Source organism: Manacus vitellinus, unplaced genomic scaffold, assembly GCF_001715985.3.
Source record: "Manacus vitellinus isolate BGI_N305 unplaced genomic scaffold, ASM171598v3 scaffold_20_pilon, whole genome shotgun sequence".
In the NCBI taxonomy this organism is placed as follows: domain Eukaryota; kingdom Metazoa; phylum Chordata; class Aves; order Passeriformes; family Pipridae; genus Manacus; species Manacus vitellinus.
Window position 1 is genome coordinate 2,093,386 of NW_021939471.1, and position 9,544 is coordinate 2,102,929.

A 9,544-nucleotide genomic window follows, 5' to 3' on the forward strand; every position below is an offset into this window, starting at 1 on the left:
TGGTGGTTTGGTGCTATAAAGTTCATGAAGAATGTAGTAGCAGAAACCTGTGTATGTTCCACTGAGCTAATTGAGATCCTTGGAGAATTCTGTGAAATCTTAAACCTGTCAAGCTAAATTAAGCTCCTCTGGTAGACTAGGATTTTTATGTCCCAGTCTATGCCTACAAATTTGCAAAGATCATGCTAAAAATTATCATGCCTTATTTTAGGAAGTGTTATCTCAGAGAAAAATGCTGCTCTTGGTTCTATGCTGGGGAATGTGCAGTGAAGGCAGGTATCAAAGGTAAAACATCCTGTGTCTTATCTTTTTGTAATTCACACAGTCTTTTTCAACAAGATGTGAAAGAGGGATTGGGGGGATTGGACTGTGGCTGATCCAGAGCTTTGTGGCTGCAAGTGTAGAAGGGATATTGAGAGAGCAAGTCTTGGGACTGTTAAAAGTCATTATAGAGATGTCACAATTGACATTGGATTATTTGGACTGACTCCTTCTTTCAGCTGTCTATGACCTCCTTGATAGCAAAAGTGTGAGGACAGGACTTTGCCTCTGTGAAAAGGTTTCATGCCAAAGGGCAGGGGATGTAAACATTGGGCTTGCAGAAAGTCTAAATCAGGTCTGAACCTGGCTCATGAGGTGTATTTAGACAAGGCTTGGGACTGTTGAGAAATTTTGAAACTGATGTTTTGATTCAATTTGAAATCATTCCCCCAGCACTATCCATGCTTAAAATTCCTACCTATCAAACAGCTACTTACTCACAGATTATTGGCTTTTCATGTTGCTTGAGTGCATCCTCTTTGTCAGACCACATATGTTCTGATCACTTTCTGGCAATTTTCCTTATTGTAAATAGAGCCCATTCAGCCACGGTTTATGTAACTGCTGTCCGGATAATACCCGCCTAATGACCACTTTCCCTGGAGAAACACAATTATATCTCTTTCCCCAGTTCTGCCAACTCCATTTGAGTTTGCCACAGAGCCAAACATGGCTCTGCTATTGTCCTAGTGCAGATGGGTGGGAGCCACAAGAGCCTGAATTGGAAAATTCCCAATCCATGGACAAGAGCTTTGGCTTACATCTTTCTGCTCTAGGGGTTCCCACTGACTGAACTGGAGAGAAGAACTTTTCTGTACTCTCAGGCTTTTCCACAGGCTTGAAGGGACATGATTTCAGAGTTTGTGGAAAATGAGAAGATTTGTGTTTAGACAGGATTGCAAACAGCAAATGTACCCCAAATCTTGCCTGATGGAATGTTGTCTACAAATAATTACATGGACCATGGGCTCACTCTTGCCATAGGTGTGCATTGTTCACTTGTAAGATGATTGGAGTCCATTTAAGCTGCACCAGATGCAGGCAACCTGAGGATCCAGGGCAGGGGAGTGCTGGAGGGCAGGGGAGAGGTTTGCACAAGTGATAGCCAAGAGCTTTGCCACCAGCTGGCAGGCAGTAGCAAGTTGTGTAGGCAAACACACTGGCAGTGGTTTACATTATAAGAATTGCCACAGTTCTGTTAAATTCTGAGGTATTTGGAAGTGGGGTTCCCCAAATGTACCTTCAGGACAGGTGGAGTGAGGAGTGGTGCTGAGCATGGTGCAGCTGGCAGCTACTTTCTACAGATATTGACCCCAAAGCTAATGTATGTGCTGGGTAAAGCCTACCTCTTTCTCAAGGTCTTTGTGTGAGTAATTTGGGTGACTGTGTGTCTGACCTTTTATCCTGAATCTGTCAGGGAAAGGGGTAAGAATGCCCTTGTTTACTGCTTTCCTGCAGGATTCCCTGAGCTTTGCGACACAGGGGGATCTCAGGAAAAGGGGAACTAGACCAGAGATGCTGAATGATCTGCTTATCTCCAAGCCAGGATGCTGATGTTCCCTCTCTCCACTTCCTCATCCTGTGCCAGGTGGGGCCAGTGAAGAGTAGGTATTTGACAAGATGACTTCGTATGGGTAAATGAAAAACTGAGCAGTTTGGGAAAACAAAGCCGGATTTTAAAAAGCTTACAGCAAGCTTTTCAGGTTCCTGCATGTTTAGGCATCTGCCAGAAGGCTCAATACAGGGAACATATTTTCACAGTGTTTTATAAAAATATTGCTTCTTTTAATACATTTGAAGCAGAGAGTCTGAAATTGATAGTTAGGCAGAATTACTAGGCTGCAGATTTTATGGCTTCAAAAGGGCAGTGAAATACTCCCGAGATTGCTGCTGCTGCAACCCAAGGGAAGAAGGGCAAATTTTGTGCATGTTTTTCTTTCACAAATAATCAAATATTGCAGCTTAGAAATATCCTAGTAAGGAAACCTGCTGGCAAAATGCAAAAAGACATGCTATCAGATGCAAGCAGAACAGAAGGAAAACGGGGGAAACCCAATATGTCTTTCAAATGCCTTCATGTGAATCAGACAGAGAGAAATTAAGTTATCCTTCTGTGTTTTCCTAGTGGGGATAGCATTATTTGTTGTCCTTTGTGGGGAAACCTCCAACCCCTTTGCAGGCAGTGTGTGTTGTCTGTGCTGGGAGAGCATAGCTTGCTCATTTTAGCTGGAAGCATGTTGACAAACTGGAGCTCAGACTGGATGCATGGCCCAAGGGTCACAGTTTTACCAGGGAACCATGTGTACAACATGGAAGTAATGCATAGCAGAGGTTTCTCATGAGTGGGAGAAAGGGAATCAGCTCTTGATGTCTTCAGTAGCCTTTGTTCATCACGAGAGCCTGCCCTTCCATTGCTCTTCCTCACATTTCTTTCCCAGCAGTCCCTTATCTGTAATAAACTCACTGACTAAGCCTAATGGGTGGGTTGAGGGCCAGGAATGTGCTGGGCTACATGCCATGCCTGGACCCCAAAGAAAACCATTACTGCCCACAATCCTTGGGAAATGAAACAGCTTGATAAATGTACCCCAAAACTGTGGAAAATGAATCACCTGTGGACTGCATTATGCTACATCAGGACATTTGTGAACTGTTAACAGTGAATTTTGATGTGAAATATTTATAAATTCTTTTATGTTTTTAATATTCTGTGGAGACTTGGCTGATCCATCAATTCTTTAAATTGCACAGAAACATAATATGTGGCATATTGCAGAATATATCAGCATGTTCCTATAGATCCCTGCCAGCACACTGGGGATGTTTTCAAGGTAAATCTGTGTGGGAAAATCACTGCTGGCTCAGTGATCAATTGTCAGTGCCAAGTCCTGTGACTTTGGATCACAGCTTTCATTGCTTCCAAATGGCCTGATTCTGCTCTGTTGCATCATTGGCAGTGATGCTCCTGTGAAGAGAAATCAAGCCCAGGGCTCCCTCTTGGGCCAAGATGGCCTCTCAGACCTGGAGATCAGGCTCCAATCTCACTGACAGAGGCTGGATCCACTGCAGAGTCACGTCACCTTTCATCTTACTTGAGTCATTCTGGTCTGATGTGGGTGGGGGACAGAGAGCCCTAGATTTGGCTAAATGATCAATGAGGCCTTTGTGACCTGCTGCAAAGCTCTAAATCCCTCTGTGGATCTTGCAGTGAATAAAACTCTGACAGAAATTAGTCCCAAATGACTAATAGTTTCTGGCTCAGATAAAGGACTCAGCAGCACTCAGACTCTCAGAGAAAACAGTAACAGGTTTTTGGTCCTGAAAAAAAAGGGAAGCGAACCATGGGACTCAAAGTAATATTCTGGCAGAGAAAATAAATCCCAAACAGCAGATGATTTAAGTAGGTGAGCTAATTTTGCTGCTCTCTTGTGTCAGTGCCATCTATTTATTACTTTAATTATCTATTTATTTGTAAGGAAGGGATTTACAAAGTAATGACTGAGCTGTAGAAGCTCCCAAAGTCTGTAAAGCTTGGTCATGGCACTGGGTCCCACCAGTTGGATCAGACTTCAGCTGAGGAGCACTCAGGTGCAGGATCTGCCCTCATGTTAGCTGGCTGCAGCATTTCACTGCATAGCTCACAGTACCTGGGGTAGGTGCTCACCCCTGTTTAGCAGGTGACTTAATGAGTGCCTGTGAAACCTTCACACAGCATCATTCACAGGATCTGTCCCAAGTTTCGTTTCTGAAAATATGTAATGAGAAATTCTGAGTCCTAATATTGGTGGACAAACAAAAAAATTGGTGGACCCACTGGCTGGAGGTGTCCCTACCCAGGTGATTTGAGCATAGCCACTGGTCAGCACAGTGACACTCCAGGGCCAGGCAGAAGATGCCATGGACCATTTCCTGATCATCTCCAGAGGTGTCAGAACCTGTTCTACACACATAAGTCTATGGCAGAAGAGATGTGTCTGGACCTCCCCCCACTGTGGGGGCATTCCCAAGCCAGCTGTAAATTGCCAACTCCAGCTGTTGCTGCCAGTTAACACTGCAGCCCTGGAGCTGCCTGAATTTAACCTTGATTTACCCTTCATTTTACAAAGTTTATCCCTTTTTCAGAGTATAGTTCCCTGAGTACAAACCTCCAATCAATCCTGTTTAAGATAGGCACTTCTCCCCAGCCCAGCTCTAGCTGTAAGAGAAATGGGTGATGATGAAGCCTTGTGTTTGTTCAACTTTGTTTGGAATTTACAGCACTCTGTAAATGATTTATTGCAGTCATAATAATTGATGCCTCTGCAAATGGATTCCTGTCAACAATACATTCACACCCAGGCCTTCCTTTTAGCCTCATGGGGGCAATATGCATTTAATGGGAAAACTGGTCTGGTTGCTTTAGGTTCTTATTTATGTCATGAAATGAAGTGCTTATCTACCTGGTGCTGGTTCTTGCTTCTGTAAAAGAAAAACTGTGGAGAGTGAAGGCTCTTCAGATGCAGAAGCTGTGGCACATGTCCTAACAGTGAACAGGCAGTGCCCCACACTGGGGAAGGGTGATGTGAGAATTACAGCATAGGCTTTTTATTATGGTCTTAGTCTGAAAAGTGCACTCTTCCCAGAAAAACAACATCTTCAGAAGGTCTTGACTGATGGGGGTAGATGTAAACAGATGAAAACAGTAAGTCAGAACATTTCTTCTCAGTCTTCGCTTCCCCTCAGCTTGAGATGGAGACTCCTTGTCTTTTCATGTCAAGACTTAGATACCATGTAGTTTCTTACTTGTGCTCCTTTATGGCCATATATTTCATAGTAAGGAGGTAGCAGAAACATCTCCTGTGCAGATCAGTTTGAGTCTTTTCACGAGATGTTCCCTTTCTTTCTCACTGATGGGCTGTGAAAGTTTCTGGATGAAAGTCCTTGTCTTGCAGGACCTGTGCTGTTGCCCTGCAGACAGCTCTTCTCCTGATGGACACTAAGTGCTTTCTGCCCACATTAAACCAGGATACTGGGACTGTGGAGAAACTGCTGTTCCCCTGTAGCTGCTCTTGTAGCACAGTTGCTCCCACCAGGGAAAATATCAGTGTGGAAAACATCAGCATGGAAAATACGAGGATACTGCTCCTGTGTTCACTAGTGTCTGTGAAGTCACCACCACCATGTAAACTGACTGCAAAGGAGGCATTCAAGAAAGGAAATGTCCCTTACCAGGAGGCACAGATCTGCTGGGTAAGTTGTCCATGTCCACATTGGCCAGTCTATTGACTCCACTCTTGGAGTTTTGATATCTACAGCTTCAGCCACAGTGACCTGTGGTCTCAGCTGTGACAGTGAGTGTAAGTTCTCTGAAGCACATTGCTTAAGTGGTTTTGAAGTAAGTATAGAAACATTGTATGGACTTGTGAATAAATACAATAGAAAAATAATTCAAGTTCTGCTTTAGAGTACATAATCCCAAATAGCCAGAGGTTCTTGTTTTCACCTAGTACCTGTTTCCTAGTTTCAGTCATCTAGTTCCTGGTTTCACAGTGACCACAACGTGGTGTATCAGAGGGAATTAACACACTGGATACAGAGTAATTGAGGTCTGGAGGTTGTTCTGTCACGAGTATCAAGAGAAGGGAGAAAAAAACGTTAATTTTCTAAACAGGATACTTTCAGGAAAGGAATTGCCTTCCATAAATAGGAGCCAACGCTTTCAGAAGTCAGTTGTGATTTTAAGGTGTCACTGTTGTTTGATACATCATTTGGTACATATTAAGGGCTGCAGGTTTCAGAGAAGTGATGTTTTTCTTCACTGTACTGAGTTGTGTATAGGGACTGAAGAACAGTGCAGAGGAAATAGACTTTAAATTCTTATTTTAAAGGCTGAGCTGGGAAGGGATGGAGTCTTTTCTAGGTATCTAATGTGACCATGGGTAAGCAGGCCTAACCCTCCATCATGTCTGGAGTTGCCTGAAATAAGGTGGGACAGACTTGTTGTACCAGATTGCTTTTTTTGCTTTCCTCTTGTATACTGCTAAGGGGTTTTTTTTCCATTTCTTTTTGCTTGTGGCTCAGACCAAAGCCACTTTTGAACCTATAGCATGAGTGATAGAATAGTTTGGATTGGAAGGGACCTCATCTAGTTCCAGCACTCTTGCAACTCTCCAACACGTGGGCAGAGACACCTTCTACTAATAAATCAGCTGAGATTTGTCTGCTTCTCCAGATCCTTCTCTCTCTCATTTTCCTTTGACTAGTTTCCTGATCGATCATTACCCAATTTTCATTGTTTTCTGTCACAAGTTGTGCTGTTGGGTTTTATCTTTATTTCAAGGCAGTCTTCGCTCCCATTAGGAAGAAAAGCTAAGAGAATTGGGATTGTTCAGCCTGGAAAAGAGAAGGCTCCAAGGTGACCTAATTGCAGCTTTCCAGTACATGAAGGGGCTTCAAGAAAGATGGAGAGGAACTTTTTATAAAACATGGAGTGACTGGACAAGGGGGAATGGATTCAAACTGACAAACAGTAGATTTAGATTAGATATTACAAAAAAATTCTTCCCTGTGAGGGTGATGAGGCACTGGAATAGGTTGCCCAGAGAAGCTGTGGATTCCTCATCCCTGGCAGTGTTCAAGGCCAGGCTGGATGGGGCTCTGAGTAATCTGGTCTAGTGGAAGTTGCCCTTGCCCATGGAAGGGTGGAGTAATGAGATAGTCTTTAAGATCCCTTCCAACCCAGGCCATTCTATGATTCTGTGATTCTATGATTCTGTGGTTCTATGATTCTATGGTTGAGACATGGAGATATGCTGCTAAAGTCTTGTGATGAATTCATGTTTCAGAAGTCACCCCATAATTTAATTTGACTCCTTCTCATGTGGTTTGGTTCTGTCTCTGCAGGAAGGAAATGTCAGGGGCATTGGAAAGGCAGTGCAGAAGTAAGTCCAACCTGATGGTAGCAGGGATCCCCTTCCACACGGTGTCTGGCACCAGCACCAGCTCTCAGCCTCCCCCTTAACTCCCTCCTTCCCAAGGAAATAAAAAGAGACATCTTGGGTCCTCTCTCCCCCAGCAAATGTCCTAGCAATGGACGAAGTTTACTAATGGTTTTCCCTTCCTCTTTCCCATTCTTTTGTCTGGCATGAGGAGCCCTGGCAAATTCAATTTCTTTTTCCATTTTTCATTCTTGATGGTGCATTTGAAGCAGTAACTGGTGTCATGGGAAATGAGCTGTGGTAGAAACCCACAGGGACTTGGGGCTGCAAAGACACTGATGGATTGTGCGAGTCAGGAGAGTAAAAGGAGCTGCTTTCTTCATATTTAAAGGTACCACAAAACATACTGCCCAGGATGAACACACCCACAGAGGTTTCTTGTTGGAAACATGTTTATCTGTATTACCAATATTCACAGCTCCTTGTTTTGAAAAACTCTTGCAATTTATTTAAGAAAGGGTTAAAAGAATTTGAGTATTAATTTAAATATTTGTTCCAAACATATTAATTTAAACCTATCAGTTTAAACTGATTAATTTTGTTCCAAAACCACCTTTTCCAACACAGGACTGCATTTGGATTTACCTCCTTGCTTCTAGGTCATGGTTGTATTGTGTTTTGTTTTCTGTTTTGTTTATTAATTTCTACCCAGTTAACCTTTTCTTTTTCCATCTAGCCAGAAGAGAATAAGCTTGTATGATAATCTTTTATGGTGTCTGTTAAACACTACTTTTGAAGCAAGCTAAATTAATGACATGGGCAATTAAACCTCACACTTGGGGATATAAGATGATTGGCAGCAGGCTCTGGATGGCTTTATTCCCTCCCCACCTCCACTCTCCCTGGCCAGTGTGGCTATCCAGAGATGCCAAGGGCCAGTGTGGTGCCCATGTCACCTTGTTCTGGAGCAGTGCACTGTATGAGATAGACTAGGGCTCACAGGGACCAGTGCATACCTGTGCTCTGTCCCAGTGTGCCAAACTTCATGAGCAAAGGTCTGGGTGTCTCAGCAGACCCGGGTTCCCTGAAATCTGGGTCCTGGCAAGGGGATTATCCTACCTGGAGTGAGTTTCATACACTTTACTGCCAAGAAGTATCTTGAACAGGTCCTTGAAATTAAAGGGTGAGTCTTCCTGTATGAACATTAGAAGTCATTGTGAAATCCTCGTTACCTGAAATATTCTTGGCCAAATTAATATTCCTTTCAGATAGCACTTCACCTTGCTATGCAGTTGGATATGCTCCTTCCTATCCTCATCCTGCACAGACATTTAGGCACTGAAGTATTTCAGAAGCAGCCATGCATAGATCAGGGATCAGCTGTCACTTTGCTACAAAGAGCAGAGAGGTGATAGTGAAAAATCTCACTCTAGAGCTTCTATTTGCTTGGCTATGAAATGAGACAGAGGAGCTCACAATTTAAAAATACTGCTTACTAAGTGGTAGAGATCAATTCCTATCCCACTAGAGATGTAACTCCAGCACGAGAAAACAGCAAGCAGATCATTAGCTGTTAGAGATATGATGTTACTTGCCAGGGAAAGCTATAAATTTGTCTTCTTACACATTTTCACCCTTTTCTGTTACCTCCTGCCCTCCTTCCCCAGGTAGTTATGACTGTTTTAAGGGCAATTCCTGTCACCCAAGCGTGTCACTGCCCCTTGCTGGCATGAGCTGATGAGCACTCTGTGCCATAAAATGCAATGGCTTGTTTTTGCAAAGGTCAGAGTACCACCCCTCTGGCTGTGGGGTACGTGTATCAGGAGAGCACTATCTATAGCATCATTTAATTGTTCGAAGCAAAGACAAAAGCAATGAAAAACGCCACAAATCAGGGGAAAAGATAAACTGTAAATAAGTTTATGTTTTCTATTCTGAACAATAGATGATAGACCTGCTGTAGCAGCTACATCAGCATTTATTGAATCTCTGACCCAAAAGCTGCCTGACAAATTCTACCTAATTTCAGATTTGGTTTAGAACAAAGCAGCAGTCTCTTCTGAACCTCTTTTATTTGACCATTTTCATTGTAAGGCTCTAAAGTGATCCTATTTTTTTTTTTTTATGATTTGTCTTTTAATGTCCTGCAGCATTGTGCCTTTGCTCATCCAATAACTCCCAGCCTGGTCTGACACACTGCAGCCCAGGTCTCTTAATATTGAAAGGCCATACCAATCAGTGCTTCAGGAGCCAGGAGCTCTGATATAAACTGTCACACATGCATGACAGAATGTGTACTGCCCTGG